General features: G+C 36.3%; 1 protein-coding gene across 6 annotated transcripts in view; it reads left to right on the top strand.

The window, feature by feature from the left end:
* Positions 1-25,636, top strand: part of TRPS1 (transcriptional repressor GATA binding 1) — a 259,064-nt gene that overhangs the window by 189,497 nt on the left and 43,931 nt on the right. The window lies entirely within an intron of this gene.

The following is a 25,636-nucleotide window of genomic DNA, read 5'->3' as shown; positions in this document are numbered from 1 at the left end:
TAAAAGAAAGGAATCTTTTTAAAGGAGTCTTCTATTTTAAAACTTATTAATGAAAGGGATTTAATAAATAGATACGTGTGTAAAAATTGTTTCCCATAATATATCCATCCTTTATATGCATTCATCTTACAGTGAGAGGTTACACATTAAGTTAGATTGTTTCTCAATTTGATGTAGTGTTCCTACATCAAATAATGCTACCTATGATAACATGCGGCAGAGTAAAGGGAAAAAAAACACTAAACAGAAGGAAGAAAATAATTAATCAGTCTCTCCCCAGATAAAAACTCAACACACCTAAGAAGGCATCAGGTTTCCTATTCCTTAAATATTCATCCTTTCTATCAAAATAAGCCAGTCTCAGAGCATAATCTATCAACTGACATTTTTCCCTATAAATTCTATAAAAGCTATAGATGTCCTGATAGCCATTTTAATGTTGAGCTCATATATTGAAACTTCTGATAATAATAGTTACTACTTATTGAGTGTTTCCTTTATTCCAGGCACTCTGCTAACTGTTTTGTATAGTATTTCATTTACTCTTTCTCTTAAAAGCTATAGATTAGGCAAAGCAGCTCAGAGAGGAAAAGTAAATTTCTTAAGATCACATTTTACTAAATGGAATCGGGATTGGCGCTCATGATGGTCTGTCTGACTTCCAAGGTCATCTTTAGTCTGAACGAAAGAAAATCCCTGAGCACCTTTAAACTACATCATATACATAAAGTGAATTGAAGCAAATGGTATGCAATCTAAGTTATATAAATGCAAATAAAACTATGCCCCTGGGAACTCTGCCCTCTTCCACCTCTCTCCATGTTTCCAAGAGCTTTTGCTTCATGGGGGAGTGAAAAACCATCACTCTCTCTGGGCTTAAAGTTACCTAATCCTTTCTGGATCCAGCACTACCCTAAGGGCTTTCCGATGCTGTGGCAAAATGTTTGGAGGTGAATTTTCTAAGAAATATATTCAGAGATTATGTCATACTTTCAATGCTTATTTTCCTGGTTCCAGTTGTTTATTAAAAACAAAATCTGTATGGAGCGCCTGGGTGGCTCAATTGGTTAAGCATCTGCCTTCGGCTCATGTCATGATCTCACGGTCCTGGGATTGAGCCCCACATCTGGCTCTCTGCTCAGCCAGGAGTCTGCTTTTCCCTCTCCCTCTGCTCCTACCCCTGCTAGCGCACACTCACTCTCTCTCTAAAATAAATAAAATCTTAAAAAAAAAAATCTGCGTCACGTTTACCTCTTGTTAATATGGAAGCTTTTCTTCGCCACCCCGTTTATTCCATTGATATATATATTGATACCTTAGCTGTTGGTGATTTGTGATGTCATTAAATATAGAAAAATGCATATAAAGGGGGTATATTTAGGTATAAAATTTTACAAAAGATCAAATTCTTTAAGAAATTGACAGAAGTCTTAGGTTTTGTGGGGTCTTTTACACTAATCATCTCTGTATTTAGGATTCGATTATAAACATTTCATAAGGAATATGAGATTTTGTTTCTTGATTTTATTTTATTTTTTTCACCAGACAGACATGTGTATCAGTCAGCTGCAGGCCAGGTACTATTCCCTCTACAGAGCCTTTCCAATGCAGAGGGATCTTTAACACAATATTTTCTCACCTGAATTAGACTTCCATCTGTCCTACTGAGCCTCATACAGTAGACTGCAAGTTATGTAAGGGCAAGATCAACATTTAATTCGCCTTTAGTCTTGGGTAAGTGTTCAACTAGTATTTGTTGAATGGGTGACTATTTATTTTAAGTAATAAATCTATTAACTGTATAAAGTATCATAATTAATTTTTTAGACATGCCTTTCTAGGCAACTTGAAAAGATAAACCCAAGTCAGGAAATTACACCTTCTTTATTCTTTTATCCCCCTACACACTAGTACTTTGTAGTGTGTATACACTGTATAGTATATGTTCAAAAATTGTTCCTTAGAAGCTAGCTGAATGACATTTTTAAAGTAGAATTTTGTAACCCATCCTCTGTGTTCATGTGGGATATCTAACTGCTCCACCTACACGGATATGTAAAACCAACCATGTAAAAAGGCATGTAGTATTCCTAGTCTAGTATTTTCAGTCTTTATGATTCAAGTTACAATGTATTTAAAACATTTTTCCTCAGCAGTGGATATATGGCACTAAGACTGAGTCAAAGTTCAGGAAAAGAAGAAATATAACTGACCATTAAGAATATAAGTGAGTTTTAGCCTCATTATTGATAAAAATAATATACATTTGAATAAAAATGGAATTCTGCTTTTCTTTTCTTTTCTTTTAAGATTTTATTTGAGACAGAGATTGCAAGAGAGAGCACGAGCGGGGGTGGGGGAGAGGGAGAAGCAGGCTCTCTGCTGAGCAGAGCCTAATGTGGGGCTTAATCCCAGGACCCTGAGATTATGACCTGAGCCTAAGGCAGACACTTAAACAACTGAGCCACCCAGGCACCCCTGGAATTCTGTTTTTCTACCAGATTGCATGGGTATGGGCTAGGGAGTACTTTGGTGATACAAATTGTTGTATCTTTTCAGATGTCTATTTGACTACAATTCATAGTAGAATTTTAAATCAGCATACCTTGCTAGAAATACAGCAAGAATTCTAGTAACTTAATCAAAAGAGAAAACACGTGGATGCTCATCACATATTGTTTACATTAGAGAAAGGAAAGGAGAGAGGAGGAAAGAAAGGAGGGAGGGAAGAAGATTAGAAGCAATTCAAACATGGGGTAGCGTGGACTTTGCTAAATCCACCATGGATAACTATGCAAATAACACATGAAGTGGACAATATAGATTGCTTTATATTTATTGACATGAGAGCATATTAAATGAGAAAAAAAAGTACATTGAAGAAATAGTCTGTACAGTAAGATCTTATTGCCTGTTTAGTATTTACTATATAGATAGATGGACTAAGGATACCATGTTCTACTGGAACTTACTGTTGTGTAACTCTGAACCTTAGGAGCTATCAGTGGATATTTTACACTCAATAGATATGACCTGATTCCAAAATTTGGGGTCTAAGCTGGAGAAGCATCACTGTTAATCTACAACACTGAACCTATTTGAGGTTAGAAATTCCTGTCTGTGGTGGAACTCAGTCTTCTAATCGGTTGTGAAACAGTAGCAGGATAATAGTTCAGAGAAGCTTGCAGAACTGCCCCCTAGAAGCTGAAGATACAGTAGCACTTCTAGACACCTGGGAGCCCTGGCAAGATGTAAAGGAACCCTCTTCCTGGTGCAGAGCTGATGATGCATAGCCATTTGAATATTACCATAAGCTATTGGTACCTGCTGGCACATCTCTAATTATTTTATGCTCAGAAATTACATTCCTTAGTTCTTTTTTCTTTTATATATATAAATAGATATTTTTGTATATATATGAGAGCCTATAATATAATAATGTGTTATTATATTATAAATATAATATTATATATGTTATATATAATAATAATATATAAAATAACTATTAATCTTCCAAGTTTTATGCTTTCTTAAACATTATTTATTCCCCCCAATACCATGTCTGGAAATGATAAATAACATCCTGGTATTTCTGTGTCACAGTTCTCTCATAATCCCCTCAAATGTTGTTTTTTGTTTTGGTTTTTTTTTTTTTTCTTAGGCTATGATAGGCTACAGATACTAAGGAAACTGTTCTAAGTAACCTCAACTTATTACTATTTCTATAACAGGGACTACAAAATTTAAAGTTAAGTAATGACATGATTTTTTTTATAATGGCTATAATTGTGTTTTTGAAAAAGGCAAGCTTGTGAAGGAATTATTTTATTTACAATATTAGCTACAGAACAAAGTAGGCATGTAAGTACGGTAAGTGGCTTTTGAACTTTATTTTGAGGGCATTTTCAGAAGTAGAGGATAATGTTTTTCATTCCTTGTTAAAACTTTGGATGGAAATCAGGGGCATCATTGTATTAGCTACACTTCCCAATATTTTCCTGGTTCTCTCTTTTGCTTGATCGTGTTGGTCCTTTTGAAACTCAAACATTTATGAAAATTCATAGTTTTGTGCAAATATTGAGGACCTAGAATTGCAAAGTATATATAAACCAAGGACTGCTGTTTGCTGGTTAGGCAGAAACTAAATTTCTGCCTAGCTCTTCCTAGCATTTTTAATTAGAATTACTTGTTTGTTACAATATGATTTTCTTCAAAAATAGATGCTCTGAGGCAAAAGAGGAACCACGGGCTATATGTTGAATAGAAGGTTGATTAGTTGGCCAAACTTCAGTAGTGGGAGCCTGCCATGTTTCCTAGGGAAACCGTTCCTTCTCTGAAATCATATTGTGGTAATTAGTAGTTCCAATTTAAGTTCAGTATTGCCAACAATTGTGTTATAGTTGCTTATGAATCAGGTTCAACCGCTTACGCATATTTCCTTATGCTTAAACAAATGAAAATATTTTTTCTGCATATTTTCTGAACATATATCACTTTGTGGTCAAGCATATTTTGTAATTAAAAATCTACAAACTTGTGTCATTTTCTTTTTTCCTTTTGTTAAAACTCTATGCTTCAAGTTCCTGAAACTATAAACTAGAACATACCATAGATGGTAAATGTGGGGAGAGGGGCATATGTAAAAACTCTTTCCAGCTAGGAGTGAGATAGGGGACTACTTTTTAATAGTAATTAACAGTAGGAAGTATTCCAGGGAATATTTTCAGAGTGCGTTATTTGTTAGTAATATCGGTAATAAATGAGAATTACTGAGATATCGTCATTGAAGTATGACCGTGACTACGTGTAAGCTGGGAATAACTGAATTTTGGAATCCTATTTGCTTTTTAAAAAAAATTACGTATTCACTCTACCACCATGTCATTAAGACTGAACTGCTTTCTTTTCAAATTTCCTGGACTTTATTATGCTTTTGTTTTGTGTGCAGTAAAGTCGCTTATGCAGTTATGATAGCTTTCAAGAAGAATTTCAAATTGATACCAACTAATTGTAAAAGCAAAATGATCTGAGTTTCACCAGGAAAGAAAATGTGAAGGGGTATGTGTGTGTGTGTTTTCTTTATAATGAACAGAAACAAACAAACAAAAGTTTTAAAATAACTTGCCATTATCCCTATAAGTTATTCAAATTAAGCTGACTTTATGTGACTAAATTTGTGTTTTATGACAAGCAAAGTTCATAAAATAATGCTTTTGTTATGGCACTCTTTTAAATACCATTTATGCATTTTTTATGAACCTGATTTTTCACTTAATCCTCTGCTTCACGCACTCGGACTTCAGAAAGTTGGGCAGTAAAACATTATTGTCTTTAGCTTTCCATATTTTAGTTCAGGAGGAAAGCAAGTTCGTTCTACACTTAATTTTAATGTCCTTTTGAATCTGGAGAGCCATTATTTTTTTTTCTTAGTGACCAGTCTTTTACATAAAGTACTAGATCCACATGCATGGTTTTGTTTTGTTTTTTTTTAAAGATTTTATTTATTTATTTGACAGAGAAAGAGATAGCGAGAGCAGGAACACAAGCAGGGGGAGTGGGAGAGGGAGAAGCAGACTCCCCGCCGAGCAGGGAGCCCGATGCGGGACTCGATCCCAGGACCCCGGGATCATGACCTGAGCCGAAGGCAGACGCTTAACGACTGAGCCACCCAGGCGCCCTCACATGCATGGTTTTAAAAATACTCTGCTCCCCCATATTTTATTTCACTTAAGTTTTCTTTACTTGAAATTGAAAATTTGCCTTGAGTCTCTATATAAATTACAGAAATAATTTTATGTCTCTTAATATTTTGGTAAGTGAAATCTGGATGCTGATTAAAGTGCCATTGAACACTGTATTCCTTCTGCTCACTAATGAACATCCTAAATAAAGATACTTTTCACTACTCAAAGAGGACAGTAAAGAACCGTTCTCTCTGCTCACTGATGATGGGACAAGGGAGAGATTTAAATTGCGATGTGAGAGAAGTGCACAAGCCAGTTTTATTATAGTATCACTCGCTAGGAAGAGCTTTTGCAAAGTGCTGTGATTTTCCTTCCTCTAGAAAATCCTCTCTTCATCCTTTCCTTCCATCTGTCCATCCCAGAGTAAGTTCTCATGGCTCAGTGGATTTATTTATGGTCCTAAACAAAGGCACAAAACAGGCCTGAGGTTCTTTCTATCATTATGATTGTATAGTGATGGAAATAAACCATAAGCTCTAAGAGAATTTCTTCCTTTCATAGATTTTGTGAATTCTGAGAAGTTTTAGTAATTTAAAATTTTCTAACTGATTCTTCCTTCTTTTCTCTTTTCTTTTTTCTTTTCTCTTTCTCTTTCTTTCTCTCTCTCTCTCTCTCTTTCTCTTTCTTCCTTTCTTTTTATATTCATTTCCTTAAGGCTACCAGAATGTTTTATGATTTTTTTAGTAACGTCTTGTAATATTAAATTCGTAACAATCCTTGGTGAATAATTTTCAGTAAATATTACAGAAAATTCTGTTATTTACAGGACTCCACACGGCCAAATCATGAAAATAATTAAGTCATTTACTTAGAAACTAACAGTGAAATGACTCTCAATTCTCTGTATTATACACAAATATACAAAAGGGAATTTCCCTGCATACCGTGGTTACAAAATTTATAGAACAGAATATTTCTTCTAAACCTAGCGTCATCCTTTATTATTTGGATTTGCCATTCATAACTTAAATGATTTTGAAATTCCCAGAGCAGAAAGTTTTGCTCCCTTGTCTCTCCCAGAAAGACTTATTTCTAGTGCTGAAAATTGAAACAACTCCTTAGGGCATGAAGTTAGATCACGCAGCTTATTCCAGACCACTCTTCTAAATATTAATGTAACTTACATGAATCACACATAACATATACTGCCCCTTTGTGCAGGGAAATGCCACGCTTTTTATAGTTGTTGCTGTACAGCTAAGATAATAGGAACCAAAGTCGTAAAACAGTAATTAATATACTTCAGAAGTGAGCTGTTTTATTGGGTGGATGCTAATTAAGGATGATAGATTGCAGTGATTGAAAAAAGCATAAACCATTTGGTCAACACAAGTGAAAGGTCAGATATCATTTTGAATGCTTTAATTAAGAATGCTTTGCTTTCCCCCCCTCCCCGCCCTTCTAAATATCTGAAGAGGCATGGAAGGAAAGATCCACAGTAACTAAGGGAAATCATGTATAGTGCATGCCCCAGAGCTCTGAGGATTAGACAGATACGTATTGAAACATTTGAATGACCTGAGTTCCAGGGAAGTTGCATTGTGCTCTGCAAACAAGTAACGGTAGTGCTTTCTGGCCTTGGCGCAAATCAGCCACATCTTTATGGGATATTGGTGTTGATCATGGGAGCAGAGTGGTATGTTATGGAGACAACTGCTGCCCATATTTAAAGCAAAGACTCTATGTCCAGAAATAAATTCTGAAAAGTTAGAAACTGGCTGAAGATCAACTTCATCTAATGAAATCTTTAATATCTGTGAAATCATGTAAAATACAAAATGAAAGGAACTTCCCCAGAACACAGAGTAATAAAACCTAAGGCATTTTCTCATCTTCAGCCTAGAGAATATGAGCCATAGATGTGTTAGCTATTAACTTTAATTTGGTAGCTGCCTATTACCCAATTGGTTACATTTGTTTACCTTTTGTGTCTTAATAATATGTACTGCTATCACTACAATTAATAAAAAGAGCCTTCCATTTCAATGGCTAATGTCAAAATATTTTAAATGACTGGTCTTTGGTAAAATTACATTAACCAGACAAAATAAAGCTCTTATTTTTTAATAAACTAAACAAGTATCTGATTATAACACTCAAGTACGTGTTATTCTGTCTGTAGTAGATGTGTAACATTCATAGATAAGACTATAAACAACCATCTTTTATGAAATTGTATGCCAACATGTATAGTTATATTCTTAATATGTAAAAGCATGCGTTAAAATGTTTAAATAAATGCAATACAAAAATAAGTAAACAATTCCTATTTTCAAATTCGGCTAGCAATCAGATCTTGCATAGGATTACTTTAATTGTTGCATGGTGTTATTTCTCATTTCAACATCTTCATCACATACTGGAGAGGACATTGAAGCAAGTGTGATTAATAAAATGGGTGACCCATAAAACATCTTACTCTAAGTGGAAACCCTAATAATGCTACTAGAAAAAGAAAAAGAACGCATAAATGAGAAGTCCTTAAAAAGTTCTTGAAGTTAGTATTCCTTGTGGCTAGGAAAGCAAAGAATAAAGAGGTATCATCCTTTAAAATCCTGTCCTTATCTCCCAATCGTAGAGGAGATACTCACATTATCAATGACCAGAGTATATACAAGGCTAGACATGAAAATATTCAGTCTGGTTTCAGTAATAGCCTTTTATGAAATTAATTGAGAAATTTATTTTTCCAGAAGCTTTCAAAGGAACTGAACTAGGTCTCTAGCCAGTGGGTAGCATTGATGTGGTGTAGTGGTTGATTTTTTTTTTTTTTTAACCCTGAGTATAACCGATTGATATTCTTTAGAAGAGAAGTGATAATGTGATTGTGGCTATATTCATTGGGGCATTATGGGCAAAGGCATAGCTAGGAAAAAATTTTTCCTCAAGAAGCCAATTTACTAAGACAACACCAGGCCCTGTCTTCTTAGCACTGGTTAATGACGTTCTAGTTAATTTGTAACTTGCACAATATCTGTTCTTGCTGTTGCTGCCAAGCATATTGCAGATCAAGGAGCTTGTTATGCAACTGTGAATAAGAATCTTGAGCCACTTCTCACTGTTTCATCTTGTCAATTGGGAGTTTTGTTTGGTTCAGCGTGCACGCACGTGTGTGTGTTAACTAAAGTCTGATGACTTTGAAGCAAACGAGTAATGGACTATGTATATCCCTTTTTCAAATCTGTATACATGCACTCTACTGCTTTTCAAAATGATGGGCTAGCAAGATAGCTACTCTGTTCCACTCTTCCATTTTCTTGTGCCGTTTAGTTGGATGAGACTTTTCAAAAGCCTTTCTATTTAGCTTTGGCAGGGGCGTTTTATCGTTCATTGGAGAGTATCTCTAATCTGAAAATTCTCCATAACTCAGACACAGTAACCACACGGTTAATATGTGTCTCATGAAAGGCTGGAAACACTGCCTACTTTTTCTATCCTAGCCTTCTAATCAATTTTATCCACTTCTACTTCATTCTGGAAGTCAGCATTCATGCAGAAGTACTATTTGCTTGTTCATATGTGCAAGGGAAATTGTTTTTATTCCTAAAGCATTTCTCCCTCCTAAAATCCTGGGTTAGATTAAGGAAATATCCCCTTTATGTAAATAAACGTTTAATTAAGCAGAGTTGGTAACAATGTCAGAAACAATAAAATGGATGATTTGTCAGAAATAAACTACAGGGCATCTGATCCTTTGAAGATAATTGAAAGTTGACTATTTAAAAACATGAATTGAAAAAAATATATATGGCCCTTGATGAGTTACAGTTACATAAATGACTGTGGCATTAGTATTTTGGAAATTAAAATTCAGCAGCAAAAGTAGTACTCTAGTTTGTCACTTCTCATCAGTGAAACGCGCTCTAGCCAGTAGTCATGGCATCTTCGTGGGGAATTTTTATAGGCAGGAAAGCTCTAGTAGATGTCAGCCATGGAGGAGGATGGCTCAATAATTCTCATTCACGTTGTACAGTGGGGCTGTGCTTGGCTCCGATCTCTGTTGCAACCAAGGTAGCAGAGATCTCCCTTCGATCAGAGGAGTAAGTTCAGTGATGATGAGCTTGGGGAAGAAAAGTGATTACACTTCTTGCTTAGGTAACAGAGAAGGTGTAGGGGTTCTGGAAGCGTGGGCTTATGTACCTAGTGAGGGAAGAGTAATGATAAGAAATTTGATGTTCCAGGCTGCTTTCTTATCCTGTTGAACATCGGTCTTATTTTCCTGAGTGACATTTTATAGCCTGCCAGTATCACATTCCCTTCTCTCTCCCTTTAGGGTCTGTTAACATCATTTTCAACACTCCACTTCTGGCCTAGCCCTCCCCACCCCCGCTTCAGTGTCTCTTACTCTCTATCTTGACTCTCTGATACACATCTATCAATTCACATCACAAAAACGTTCAGAATAAATGCGCTTTATTTGTGGATAAAAGGCACATTAGGAATATTGTTTTGTGTGCGTGTTTTTGTTTTTGTTTCATAAAAGGCCAAATTCCTTTCTTTCAAGAGGTTTCTCCAATAGTACCCCTGCTCTGCTGATTTCCTAGCAAGGCAGTGTTTCGGGAGCGGATTTTGTCGCAGAGCACGTTTCACCATAATTGTTGTGCTTGCCACTTTGCCTTCCATGTGCCAGAGCTGCTTTTTTTAAGACTCTCACCCCTCCCCCCCCAAAAAAAGGACACTATCTCTCTGTGTGAGGGAATCCAGCAACGCTGAATGAGATTTTTTTCTGTTTTTGTAACTTCTCCAAATTTTAAATAAATCAGTTCTGGTCATTTCCTTTATGTAAATGATTTTGGGGGCAAAATAAGAACCTGTTATGGGACTATCGTTCAAAATTTCTTTAAGAAAATTCAAACCTGGCTTCAAATACAGGTCTACAGTGAGATCCCGCTAACCACGACAATATAAGATTACAATGAGAGAATTATTTTTATTCAGTTCTGAGGGGAGGTCTCTTAAAGTGGTGCGTAATTTCAGAGCAGTTCTCTAGAGATGAACTTTTTTATGGTAAAATGAAGCAATGTAACATAATGCAAATCATACTACCTTTACAAAAAGGAAATTAAAGTTGGAAGAATCTGTCAAAATATTGTGAAAGTTGAGGAATCAAACTTTATTACTTTATTTTTAGAATTTGCAAGATGTTCCACAGCAGAAATGCCTCTGGGCATTTGTAAAATGGAAGGGAAGTGAAAAGAGCAGTCACTACTGAAATGTAGGTTAATTCAGCCCTCTCCCACCTCTCTTTAGGATGTCTCCCCTACCCCGTTTTACCTGTAGCAGCTCTAGACCCCATAGCCAGTATCTGTCTAACAAGGTTTTATGACTTAAGCTCTTCAGCATACTAACTGTTTCTTATGTTGAAACTCGATTGTGTTTCATTAGCAGCCCTTCATGAGTTTGAAGACTTCACATTCAGGTTTCAGAAAAAAATCCTCAATCTCACAATCATTTAGAGAAAGGAAATAAAGCACTCCTCTATATGACATATGTCAACAGTCTTCTTCTTTTCCAGATAGATTATGACAGAGTTTATGATATTACATAATTATGTGTTCCCTTTAACCTTTCAAGCTAACTCCTGACCCGGTTTTCTTAAAAAGAACATGAGCACAATCATCTAGTATTTGTTTCCTTTGCCTGTGGAGTCACAGAGGTACTAGTAAATACGGTTTTTTAAAAACGTAAGAGGTGAAGCAGAAGCTCCTGTAAGCTACCACTCTCCCTCTGTCCCCTGTCGATGACTGAAGCCAGATTATAACTTATAAAATTAAACCCTGAATACGGAGGAGGCGATGTGTAGAGTTTCCGGTTTTAGCAGTCTTTGAGTTCTAGGTTTTGCATAAGCAGAGTTTGTGCTGTGATTGCAACTAGCTACTCCTGTAGAAGGAGCCTTCATGATCTCCAGTCACAAGCAATGGATCTCCACACCTGAGTGCAGTGCTCACAAACTTCAAGATACACATTTAATTTTTAAACTTTGCTACAATAGGGATCAGAGACTCCAGTTAATTTTTAAAACTACTGCTTTTTTATAACAAGACTATCATACATGTGAGCCTTTATAATCTAAGATAAAATGAGCTCTCATCTTTCAGTAGATTTTGCAGATGAGCGCCCAAAGCTTCTATGTCATTTCCAGTTCTTATGTGTGCAATAACAGATCATAGCTTTACACAGAAACGAGGTCTGTTCTAGAATAATGTTGCAACAACCCATTTCATTCCCAGATGTTCAAATGTAATAATAGTACTGAGGATGGTTTATGTATCTTTTCTAGTTTATATATACATGTATGTATATTAGGCGGGTACATGTATATAGAGAATACAACAGAGCCTCTTTTATACATATATAAATTTAAGATTGGAGAACTTCGGGGACTTAGAACTCAAAGCTCTGTCCTAGTTTCTCCTAAGGCTTCGTAGTCACTCTTTACCAGCTAAACTGCTGCTTTTGATGGTTTCTGTTGGCCAAGGCAGAGAAAGCCAAATGTATTATAAAACTTTATATTGAAAAATTTTAATAATGTGTTTATGCACACATTTTTGAGGCCAGGACTACATTGAATTGATTTCCAAAAGCATTTAGAATTTTTCTTAAACCCTGGAGAAGTGCCTTTTGAAATATTATCCCAATTTACCAACAACAAAACATTGCAATTATAATAGGACACATTGTAAAGATTTTTAATTTTCCATTTGTGATCTTATATTCTTTGGTGGTTAAGTCTTTAAAACCCCAACTCTAAAGTGAAATTGAAAAGTTCTTAAGAAAAGAAATCTGTTGTTACAAAGTCTAGGGTAGGAGAGAATAATTACACATAGCTTTTTGATAAACAGTCTAAATTGTGCTTCAAAGGACAGATGTGGCTTTAATAATCTGAAACATTTGCATTTTCAGATTAAACTTTGCTTGATTGCATTGTACTTGATATGTGTACTTAAATCTATATGTTAAATGTTATACTTTGATATAGCACATCTTGTTTGACTTTGTTCCTATGATCTGACAAGCTTCATTATATAATAAACTAGTTTAAATAAATCTTAAAGACATAAAAGTGTTCCTGACAGTAAGAAAAAATTTAAAGCTCACAAATGATATATCGGTTAGATGTTCCAGAGAGAGTCAGAGTTTTTTCATTCAAATCTTTGAACATGTGTTTTGAATAAAGCTGTAAGGCATTTTCCAGTAACCAGTGTTGTATTACAAAAATGAGTAAAGTAAAACAAAAGGAAAACATGTTTCAACATTTTATTCAGTATTGTCACATATTGTTGCACATTTCCTGCTGGAAGTAAATGTGACATTTGTGATGCTAATTTTTCAAACCTAACCTTTTATATCATATAAAATATTGCTGAGAATATTGTGCTCTTGTCAGACAACCACAAATAATGAGCCACTCTATCAGAGTTCAAATGGATTCCTAATAGTTTGTGTGCAATTATATTGCAGCTCTGATACCATCATTATAATTTTTTAATTTTTCTGCTAAATTTTATCTAGGGATCACCAATGATAAGTAGGTTACAGAACACTTGACCTAATAGCCTAACATTTTGTATGAAGCCAAAACCAGGAAATAATATCACCATAATTAAATTGATTTGGATAATAGAATATGGTGATATAATGAAGAAAAAAAAACAAGAAGTTTACTTAAAAGTAGGAAATTCTATGCTCTATTACTAGGATTTTACTGTTTTGTTAATTGAAAATTAATGACTTAGCTGACTCCAAAGTACAGAAAACATATCAGGATATCTATTTGGTTATTTTGCCTTTTATAATAAATAGCTGTCAAGGCTAACTACATAGAAGAGGCAAAGTGTTGAGCGTGTGCAAGCAATTTAAATATTTAAAACACCAAATTGGAGAGAGGTACTTAAAATCAAACTATAAACTAATTTATAGAAAGATGGATATAATTTATTTCAATGTTATATTTGTTAACTTATATTTTATTAAAATATTAGCTTTGGAACAAAACCTGAAACATGTACTTAGTAAACTATCAGCAACACGACATTTCTACTAAGGGAAGCTACTTCTGAAATAAGGAAAACAAATTTAATATTGAGGCTGGGGAATAGTCCCTTCTTTACAATATTAATTTATTAAATTATTTTTTAATTTAAAATTGTCTTAAAATTAAATTGTTTTGAATAACTGAGCGCTTGAAATCAGTGGGACTCTTTAAATGGCCTGCTCCTTTTTAGCAAAGCGGGTGGTTCTTATAATGAAGGTTTCCGGGTTTGCCAGCCTGGAGATGGATATTTGGTTTCATACACTGAGTGTGGTCAGTAGCTGGCCAGACTCTCTTGCACCACTCCATGAGGTACCAAAAGCTGACCTTTCAGGTTAGACGTATTTACATGAATTCTGTCATTGTTGTGTCTAGGAATTTAGACAGAATTTATGAGGAGGGGTGGCAAAAGACATTACTTTTTATTTCAGTCTTCCTCTAAAGATAAAATAGTTAACCTTATCAGAAAAGAATGATCATTTATTTTCTTCAGTTTTCAAATCTGTTATACTACTAATTTTTATATCCAGCCGTTGTGTTTAGGTGCTTATGGTCAGTCCACCTGAGGGGAATCGTGGTTGTCACACAGGTTTCTATCTAAGCTTTGTGACACAGGACTCCCATGATTCATTCCCTGCCTGGAGAGACTTGAGAATATTTCTAAGTGAACCTATCTCAACAACGAAGCCAAAGTGTCAGTATCATGAACACTTTTATTCAGATGATGTCTGGGCTTTCATAAAGGGTAGTCACAGAAATGATTTTACTTAAGTTCACAGCAACATGAAGGAGAGAGAGCAAGTGTTACTGCCTTTATTTTATGAATGAAAAAGTTGAGGCTCAGAGAGGGTAAACATTTTGCGACGGCCAATGAAGGATCCTACCTTTAGTCAAATTTTGGTGCAATTCTGTGTTTAATGTATGATTGTTGGCAATGTCCTCTCTGATTTCATCACCCTCTATCCCTAGTGCATACTTCACGGACTGATGTTTAGTAGATGCTGCTCAAGAAGGGCATCGAATAAATGAACAGAGATTAGAGGCAAGATTGCCTGGCCTTTCGTGTTTTTTTATCCACACTGTCAGGCGACTACAAAACATGGAGTTCTAGTGATTGTGCTTTCCAGAAGTATACTTTCTTTTCTGAGGAGGTGCATGGCCCTGATAGATTTCTGGAGATGATGGGGAGGAAATAGCACATCCTTTTGTAAAATTTTGTTTGTGGACGTAGAATGTATTAACTTTAAACATTTATTGCACACTCACTATGTGCCAGATACTCTTTTTTTTTTAAGATTTTTTATTTATTTTTTCATGTGCGCATGCACGTGCACACTCGCACATGAGTGGGGAGTGGGGCAGAGGGAGAAGCAGACTCCCTGCTGAGCAGGAGTCCGATGCAGGACTTGATCCCAGGACTCTGGGATCATGACCTGAGCCGAAGGCAGGTGCTTCACCAACTGAACCACGCGGGTATCCTGTGTCAGATACTCTTGAAAGCATCCTACATGCATTAATTAACTTAATCTGAACAACTCTGTGAGTTCTCACCTCCACTCTATAGATGACATGACTGAAGTACGGGAGAGGTTAAGTAACTTGCTCAAGGTCACAAAACAAGAGCAATGGCTGCAAGCCCCAGCTTGTGACCACTGCATTATTCTGCTTCTTGCTACACTATAAATTCTCAGACTATTGGTTGAAGCCCTCGTATGAAAGGGGCGATGAGTGGTCACAATGATTTTCCTACCCAGGCGGCTGCTTGATTGTCTGCAGAGATCTTTTGGCCATCCTCTGTGTACACCAGAGTTGCCTGGAAACTGTCTTGTTCCTTGGGGATCAGTAGTGATGACCCAGGGCATTGTTGAGACTTTGAGAGTGAGATGATGTTTCTTCAGAATACCCTCATTGTGAATTTCATTCACTTCTGGCTGTGGGCTTTGCTCTTTTGGTATAGGAAAGATAACACACTAAATTTAGGATTGTGGTTACCTCTTAGGAGAAAGAAGAAAAGTACTGAAAACAGGTAAACAGGAGGCTTCTACTCCATTGATAGGGACTTTGGTTTATTGGTGGTGTACATTGTTTGCTTTAAGGTTAGAATTTGTTAGATTGTGCTTTTATGTTTTATATTTGTGTGTTCAAAGTAATTACTAATTTAGAAAGAATTCAGGAACATAAAATAGATCTGAACCTATAGGCAATTAATAAACATTTTATGTCTCTGGAATGGATAGGTTCAAGAATAAAGGATGTGCAGGCAGCTTTTAATCAGATCCTGAAACAACCATATTTTCTTTCTTACCCCTATAGCTGAGGTTTATAGAAATCAGTTAATATGGAACTTAGAGGGAAAACTTTATAGTATTTTCTAACTCAAGAGGCCCTTAGAGGCCAACTAGATTGAGAAAATTTGAGGTGTAGAAATATTAATTGACTTGAGAGATGCCACAAAGATGTTGGTTCAGGTGTTCATTAGTTCAAGAAACCTTTATGGAATGCCTACCATGGGGAAGGAACCTTAGCTGTTTCTGGGGACACACAGCTGAATAAGACAGTGTCCACAAGGGATTCATGCTCTGTAGAGGGAAGGTATCTATGTAAACAAATAATTATAATACAAACTATTAACTGCCTTAACAAAATATGTAATTGATGGTCTATCTTTATCGATCTATCACCTATCTACCTATGGATGTATGGATATATGTATCTGTCATCTATCCTTAATACATACAAAGTGTTTAGCACATTACCTGGAACATGGGGAGTTATAATAAATAGTACTTGACTGATCTGCTACTACCTAGAATTCCCAGATTTTTCGTTGTATTTTATAACATGCGAGAGAATTCAGCTGGTACTACTTGTTCAGCCTTTATCACTCTTACGTTTGTGAGACTGAAACCTTCTGCGAACCTCTCAGACAAAACTTTTTTTTTTAAGATTTTATTTATTTATTTATTTATTTGACAGAGAGAGACACAGCGAGAGAGGGAGCACAAGCAGGGGGAGTGGGAGAGGGAGAAGCAGGCTTCCCGCCGAGCAGAGAGCCCGATGCGGGGCTCGATCCCAGGACGCTGGGATCATGACCCCAGCCGAAGGCAGACGCGTAACGACTGAGCCACCCAGGCGCCCCATCAGACAAAACTATTAACCACTATGCTGTTAGCCACTATGACTACCGCATTATAGATACAGCTATAGCTACACTTATTTGGCCATTTCTAAAATGCTTGTTACATAATTTGGCTTCAACCACAAGATAAACATATTCATATCAAGTATGGTCTCTTACTCATATGTGTATGCTCAGGACTAAGAATATAATAGGTGATCAATAAATGGTATGTTATTGCTTGAATGAATGCATCCTACAAAGGGTTCAGAGGGTAGACAGGGAGGTGATGGAAAGATTAATTATCCAAACTGTTTCTTAGACCATTCTCTGAATAAAAGCAATTTTGAAACTTGTAGAAAATTACTGTCATGGTGCTGGTCATAAGGCTTAACTTTTTTATAAGGCTTGACTTAAGAAAAAAAAAACTAGGGGCGCCTGGGTGGCTCAGTCGTTAAGCGTCTGCCTTCGGCTCAGGTCATGATCCCAGGGTCCTGGGATCGAGTCCCGCATCGGGCTCCTTGCTCAGCGGGAAGCCTGCTTCTCCCTCTCCCACTCCCCCTGCTTGTGTTCCCTCTCTCGCTGTGTCTCTCTCTCTGTCAAATAAATAAATAAAATCTTTAAAAAAAAAAAAAAACTAGTTTCTAGATCACATGACTGGTTCCTTTACCGATCCTACCACCAATGTGATGTTCCTGCAATCTAGTAGCAAAATTCTGTTCTAAAATAGTGTTCTTAAAAAATGAAAGTAAATAAAATAAAATGAAATAATGTTCTTGCTCTAGTAAGTATAATTTCAGTGCATTTTATTATATGAAAAAAAATAAAGAGAAAATATAATATAGAAGTTTGGGTTTTTTTTTGGTGGTCACATAACAGCATTTATTCAGAACTCTACACAATAGGGTTAAGTGTGTGATTCCAAAGCACCTTTCATGCCAACCTTATTATAATGTAGAAGTTTTATAAACCCTAGGGTTGTATGGTAAAAATATCTGATTTTTGGTTTTAAGTCCAGAAGAACTTGAAGGTAAGGTTCAAATACCAACCTTAACCATGTGATGGGCTTTTTACTGAACTTTCAATAAGATAATCATGCTTTGAATCTGCTGTGGTGTATGCACGTGTGTATGTGTATGTGTTGATTTTACATACTAGATAAACTAAGATAGTAATATTTCAGAAAAACAAAAGGATTTTCTTAATCTGCAGTCTGATTATAATTTTAACTGAGCAGGTGCTTGTATTTAAGGATGGATTATTTGCAATTCATTCATTTATCAAATATTTATTAGACACTATGTGTGGGTCACTGTTTTAGGCACTGGAGATATTTCAGTAAACAAAAGAGACAGAAATCCCTCCCCGCTCAGTATCTTTCTGATAATTAGAAAAAAAATCTAGTTATTAATGGGTAGCTAATGCTGTCCTTGAAAAGAATTCACTGGCGTGTTATCAATATATATATATATAATATATATATTTTTATATTATATATGTATCATTTTTTGGAAGTCTGTATGTGATGGACCACCATTTTGCACAATTTATACTTACTCAGCTGTTCTAAAGAAAAGCCATGGTTATCCGTTTGTACAGTTCAGTATGCTGACAAAATCCTAGCTTCAGAGACATGTGGATAACTTCAGTGGTCTGAATTTGATTATGCTCTACATATGGGAAACAATCAAAGTAGTATATAGGGATTTCATAGTGTAACTCCATTAAAATCAATGAGAATTCTGCACACCTAAACACCTGTTCACAATTCAAAAATTCAGGCAGGCAGTTCCACTTAAAAGATCACTAAATCAACAGTCTAATAGTCTTTGGGGATCATAGTTTTATCATCTCACTTGGTTTTCATTTAACTTTGTCATTCTACAAAACCATTATTATGGGTAAGAAAATTCTACAATTTGCTCACCCTGGTGTGATTCTAGGGTTGTTGATCTTGATCCTGTTGGAAGAGTGGCTCAAAACCTAGATGAATAGGGAGCTATCTTAGAAATATCACCAACTGGAACTTTGGGAAATACAGTGCACTAAAAGCTATCGTCGGGCTCCTGGGTGGCTCAGTCGGTTAAGCGACTGCCTTCTGCTCAGGTCATGATCCTGGAGTCCCGGGATCGAGTCCCGCATCGGGCTCCCTGCTCGGCGGGGAGTCTGCTTCTCCCTCTGACCCTCCTCCCTCTCGTGCTCTCTGTCTCTCATTCTCTCTCTCACAAATAAATAAATAAAATCTTTAAAAAAAAAATAAAAGCTATCGTCAAATATGAATTGGTTAAAAAGAAAGAAAAGGTAAAATTTAAACTTAGAAGGCTTATGAGCAAAATTCATTTTTAAGCGTGAATCAGTACCTTTAATGAGAAAGTACTTACTTTGACCAATAGTCAAAATGAATTGAAATCCCTTTGGAGGACCAGTATCAACAAATTAATTGTTTTCATTCACAGTGACTTATGTTAAGGCTCTTTTAGGTTTTCATGGAATATATGTAACTTTTCTTAGAGTGTTTTAGGTTCTTTTCCCTTTTCACAATTCAGATATGTTGGTGTTTTACCTTACATTGCTCTAAAGTTTTATTTTTTTACCATGAAGAAAAATTTCAGTAAGGTAAAATGTAAACAAGGCAATGGATGGGTATTTAAGAATTTTTTAGGATCTTAGCCTATTAACTATTTGTTGATTGTAAATTACAAGTTAATTTTAGCTACTCACTGGATAACATCGATACTAGGTTTTCTTTTGACTGGTTAGCCTGAATTAATATATGCATTAGAAAAGTATAAACCTGCATTAACAATTCCACGTTTTAAAAAACTCACCTTAGCATTTAATGATTTTAGCTTGTATTGTATTTTAAAAATAGAATTTCAACATAGTTTGTTTTTTTTTTTTTTAATGAGATAGAGCACGAGAGGGGGAAGGGTCAGAGGGAGAAGCAGACTCCCTGCCGAGCAGGGAGCCCGATGCGGGACTCGATCCCGGGACTCCAGGATCATGACCTGAGCCGAAGGCAGTCGCTCAACCAACTGAGCCACCCAGGCGCCCCTCAACATAGTTTTGAAAGGATTTTTTTTAATGGTGAAAGTTTTCAATTCTCCATGAATAATTTTAATTTAAAATAGAACTATAGATGTCTACCATAATTAATCAATGCTCTCCTCTTTCAAAACGGCTTTTATAAGTGCTAAGTTCTGTGTTCCTATGTTCCCTTGGTGCTGGATGTCATACCAGGTACTGCTTCAGTAAATGTGCAGTAAAATAATTACTCATGTTTTCAGTCACATCTGATTAATTTTCTACAAGTGTATTAGTAAAATTTGAATTGAAATATAGCAACATTATTGACTAGAAACATAACCTGTTGGGAATGAAGGAACCGTTAATATGATGTATCCAACCCTGTCTGCTTACAGATGAGACCCACAGAGGTGCCCTTAATGACCAGTAGCAACTGGGTACTGGGCTTGGATTTTGCCCATTTGGTTCAGCTGGTCACTGCAAATAGTTACGAGTGATGTGATAAGGTATATGTCTATATATTAAGAAGACTACACTGATGGTCTCTCCTTTAAATGAGACTAAATACTCATTTAAGAGAGCTCTAGATTCACATATGCCATACACCATTTACAAAACAAAGTCTTCCGAGCTTTGCTAGTGCTTCTATTTTTGGAACGCTATAAACAATCTAAGAGCACAACCTTCTGGGAGCCATTCTATTAGCTACCAAATCATATCCCCAGGGAACCTTGTCTTTGACTGTCCCTCTTCCATTTCCTCATATCCAGTCACTGAGCATCAGGGTTGAAAAGGAACTAGAAGTCATGTGATCTCATGTGGTGCCAAAATTTCTCTTGAATTTAACCCCTCCTTTCAGTTGTCTCTTTGTCTTTGCTTACTCATCAGAACCCCATGGACTTCCTAAAGGGACTGCTATTTTTACTTCTCCAATTCATAGTTCATACTTCCCACGAATGTATATGCCTAGCACACAAACAGGATTGCTTTATACCCAGCTCAGAACCCTTAATTGTTCTCTTTGCTTGAAGTAATCAACACCAGCTCTCTCTCTCTCTCTCTCTCTCTTTTTTTTTTAAAGAGAGAGAGAGCACGTGAGCAAGCCCGGTTGGGGAGCAAAGAGAGAATCTGAAGCAGGCTCCATGCCCAGCACAGAGCCCAATGCAGGGCTCAATCTCACGACCCTGAGATCATGACCTGAGCTGAAATCAAGAGTCTGACGCTCAACCAGCTGAGACACCAGGCACCCCAACACCGCCCTCTTACTGAGCCATTGAGCACTCTTCACCCACCTTCTCACAGAGGTGCCAATTCACGGTCCTTCCAGTTTAGGCAATCACTAAAGGCTTCTGTTGGGCAATCTAGAACACTGCTCACCATTCCCATCTTTATAAGTGTTGAGTGTGGACCAGCCTCAGTGCTATTCTAGTTTTTTTGGTTTATGTTTTTTTAACCTTTAAAGTAAAGACAACTATATTTTAGTTCTTTTGAATTAACCTAAGTTCTTTACCTTTTAAAATAAAACTACTGTACTTTATCTAATCAGTCTAAATTAACCACTTCCTCTTCCTTGCATTAATACTGTTTAGGTACACACTGTGCCCTCTCTCTTTTAGGACAACAGTGTTATGCATTTTTGTTTTCTCCACAGTATTTGAATGGTGCGCTTTTCTCCCACACCAGAATGAAAGCAAGAAATTTTTGTCTTAATTGTTTCCTGTTCTATTCCCAGCTCATAGGACAACTCATAGACCCTCAGTAAGCACTTGTTAAATGAGCAAATAAGGTTGCTCACTACTTGACGCTGGATTGCACTGATTTGACTAGAACACTTCTTGAAAACATGTATTTCCATGTATTTTGTAATTAAGGTTTTGCTAAGTCATTTTCATAGCAAACTTCTTAATAAATTTAGACCCAAATGATCTAAAATGATGAGGATTTTATTATAATAAGGAAAGAAAAAGTGTGCCCATGTTGTGCCTTTGAGTTTTCTTGGGAAATAAAATAGAGGAGCCATATATTTTATTATTTCTTTATGATTTGCTTGTGTCTAAATATACTGAGAAATACTCCAGACAATTTTCCAATGTATAAATCGTAAGATGGCCGTAGCCAAAGTGAGTGGTTTGGACAAGATGTTAAATTCACTTCATTTCTAAAATATTTTGGTTCTGTTTCTTAATCCCCAACTATCATTTATTTGAACCATGTAAATTTTTTATGTAAAGAATGCATTTTGAAAAGTTAACAATATCTGGGATGCCTGGCTGGCTCAGTCGGTAGAGCATGTGAATCTTGATCTTGGCATTTGAGCCCCATGTTAGATAGTAGAGTTTGCTTAAAAAAATAATAAATAAATAAAATAGGGGCGCCTGGGTGGCTCAGTCAGTTGAGCATCCCACTCTTGATTTCAGCTCAAGTCAGCCACATGGAATCAAGCCTCACATCAGGCTCCTTGCTTAGCGGGGAGTTAGCTGGAGATTCTCTCTCTCCCTTTCCCTTTGCCTCCCCCCCCCACCCCGGGCTCACAGGTGCTTTCGCTAAAAAAAATAAATAAATATTTTAAAATAAATAAATAAATAAATCTTTAAAACTTAATAATATCCTATAGATTAATTACATATTTAGAATACAATTCAAGTTGCAGATCAGAGTAAGAATTTGGTAACAAAAAGAAAATCAGTATCAAACCTGAATCACCAAGAAAGAAAGGGGCTAAAAACTCCAAAGTACTGGAGGGACACCTTGAGAAGTTAAAGCATATAATTCCAGGTCAGCTAGAATAAAATAGGATGTATACAGAGGTTCCTCATGGGTTGCCTAATTTTTAATCTAGAAAAATTTGCCATTGCTTATGAAAATACGTTACCCATGTATTACACACTGTGAAAGAAAGTATTTTTCTCCTTCAAAAAGAAGCCATATGGCATACAAAAAAAGAATTCTGGCCTTGGAGAAAAAAGAAAAAGAAAAAAAAACAGATTTGAAGCTTACTAGATGTATTATTTAGTTTCTCAGCTCTGTTTCAGAATCTTGAAAATGAGTTCAATTTCCCCTGTTAAAATTTGTTAATAATGCATTGGTGTTCAGCAAGGATTCCCCAAACCATCTTAATTGCATGAGCCCAGTGGAGCCCTGAGAATTCCGTCAGACCTTCTCCCCTAGCAGCTTCATGTGTACTAATTAGAGATAGAGAGATATTGAGCACCCATGCAAGGTTTGAAAAATGTCTTCACTGATATAACAAGTTTGAAAACCACAGAAATAATGTGTATAAGCTAAAAAATTAGCATGCACTCATAAATAATAGCTTCCATTATTAGGTAATACATGCTGGATCCATTAAATATTAAAACACGGACCTCCTATTACTGAATCGTAACCTCTCAGGTTACCTGGACAAAATGTCTTACAGAGGAACACATCTTGTGTGGAATGAAACCCTGGTGTGGGCATTGCTACAACCTGATCTTTCATAGTCACTTAAATTTCTTTTGCCTTTGTTAGAGTTTGTGCCCTTAAACCAGTTGTAGAGCTGGGCAGTAAGAACAACTCTGAAGAATAGTATGTGCTTTAGAGTACAGGAAAAGTAATGTGAAAATACCAACAGACCTTTTGCATCATTCAAGCTAGGAATGAATGTTTGAGCCCTGGAAATTCACAAAAGAACTTGGAGCAAATGATGACGTTTAATTTGATCAAGATATTATAAGGGCTCTTAAAAAGAAAAACAAAATCCACCTACTATCTGGAAGACTAAAGCCTACAGAGGCCTCACTTACATCTCAACCCATAATCTAGTAATGGACTATAATGAAAAGTTGGGTAAATGGGAAATGTTATCCAAGTATGCAGAGTTTTAAGATGAAGTGTTTGTGTTATGAAAGATTTCATGCATTGTAACAATTTCTAGAGAGCAGGATCTTTTAATTTCTTATACTCTGTTACATAGAATTCTTTTTTGAAAAGATTCTGTATTTCAAGATAATTCTGTGAATTTCATGAACATGACAAAATAAAATTGAACTCTGCAAGCTTCTAACCCATAGAGTTAATTAATGAGGAGTGTTACAGGATTTACAAATAATTCAATCCATCAAAGTACAGTGATAATAATATCACTGTTGACTACATCAGGTTGAGATTAATCAACCATCAGTATCTTGGGCTCTGAGAAAAATATTAAGTAATAGAGCATTCTATCATTGCAGTAGTGTGAATGCTGATGAAAGAATTGGTGGATAGAATCCTCTTGTGGAATTAAATATGTCAAAACAACTTATACACAGTGGAGCTTACTTTGCATAAAAGCCAAAAAACTTGAAAAACTTAAAAGACAAACACTCATAACATGGAAGTACAGTAGGACAAGAGGAATAATTTAAAACATTACTAGAAAACTATTGGAATTAGGCCAGCTAATTTGAATGGCTGGACCCAGCACCATGTTCAAAATCTTGAATAGCCATCGTGGCAGCACAGCTCAGCTCAACAGACATGCTGTGTGGAACATCTCAGGCTAGCGTAAAATTGGGGGCGGGGCACGGGTTTAACTGTAGGCAAGCAGTCTCTCCCGATATCCTTGAGATTTCAGTATACCATCGTAGAATCCCTGACCTGGAGATGAAGCCCAGGAATTTACTTTTTACAAGGAACCAAGGTGATACCAGTACGAAACAGGAGTTTGGGAACCATCGGATTGATACCCAATTTCAGCTTAACTCAGATTGAATGGCCAAGGGAATAAATGTCCTTGCAAGCATTTTCCCATCCACGGGCTTCCAGTATGTTAACGCGGTTAGGGCCACACGCGTGTACCATGAAAACAATTACCCAGTGCAGATAGCAGTTCATCGGTATTATCTCATCAAATTCATCCAAGTCAGTTGCCTGTTTATAGTTTGGGTACTTTAGAAATAGGCAGTCTCCTAATTGACACTGCAGCAGGTACATGGCTCCTTGAAGGTGTTTTGAAAACCAAGTTCATTTTAACGTGTCTCTCGTAGTTGATAAAGTTGATGTGGCTTTTTCCCAGGATGCTAAGCCAACAATGTGTTTCACATTTTGAACTGGCTTTCATGTTTATCTGAGACATGTGATGAATTGTTTGAAGGCGGGTGTAGGACAGGTGCATTGAGGTATCTACACACGCGTACGCGAACACACCCACTCTCACACATGCACACATGCAAATGGAGACATTTCTCTTAGTAAAATTGAGAAACAGATCTGAAATCATGGAGGGGATTTCTGTCTGGTTGATTTTGTTTTTCTGTTTTGTCAGTGAACACTGAATTGATGTGTGACTGTGCCCGACTTTAGTTTTAGTAATTGAAGATGAAGGACACATGAAGTTATATTATTGCCGACACTATTTTTCCAAATAACCACTGAGCTTTTTTGGTTTGGTTTTGTTTTCCATGAGCCTAGGTTGGTTAAAAATCGATTCCCATACTGATCTATCTAGAGCATTATTAATGGTGATGCGACATTTTATATGTCAGGCTCTTGAAATGATTTAAGTACAAGAGACATTCTTATGTTACATCTGTGCTCAAGGAAACGCCACGAATATCATCTCATTTATATAAATACTTGTCAGGTGACTGCCTAATTTTACAGGCATCTGAGTCTTATCCAAGCATGCCAAGGCCGTGATACTTGGGAGTTCCTTTGTATTTCAGTCTGTGGCATCAAACAAGGCTTTTTTCC

This window comes from Leptonychotes weddellii, chromosome 4 (assembly GCF_054177405.1).
Source record: "Leptonychotes weddellii isolate Sample4059 chromosome 4, ASM5417740v2, whole genome shotgun sequence".
In the NCBI taxonomy this organism is placed as follows: Eukaryota; Metazoa; Chordata; class Mammalia; order Carnivora; family Phocidae; genus Leptonychotes; species Leptonychotes weddellii.
This window is presented reverse-complemented; position numbering and strand designations above follow the sequence as displayed.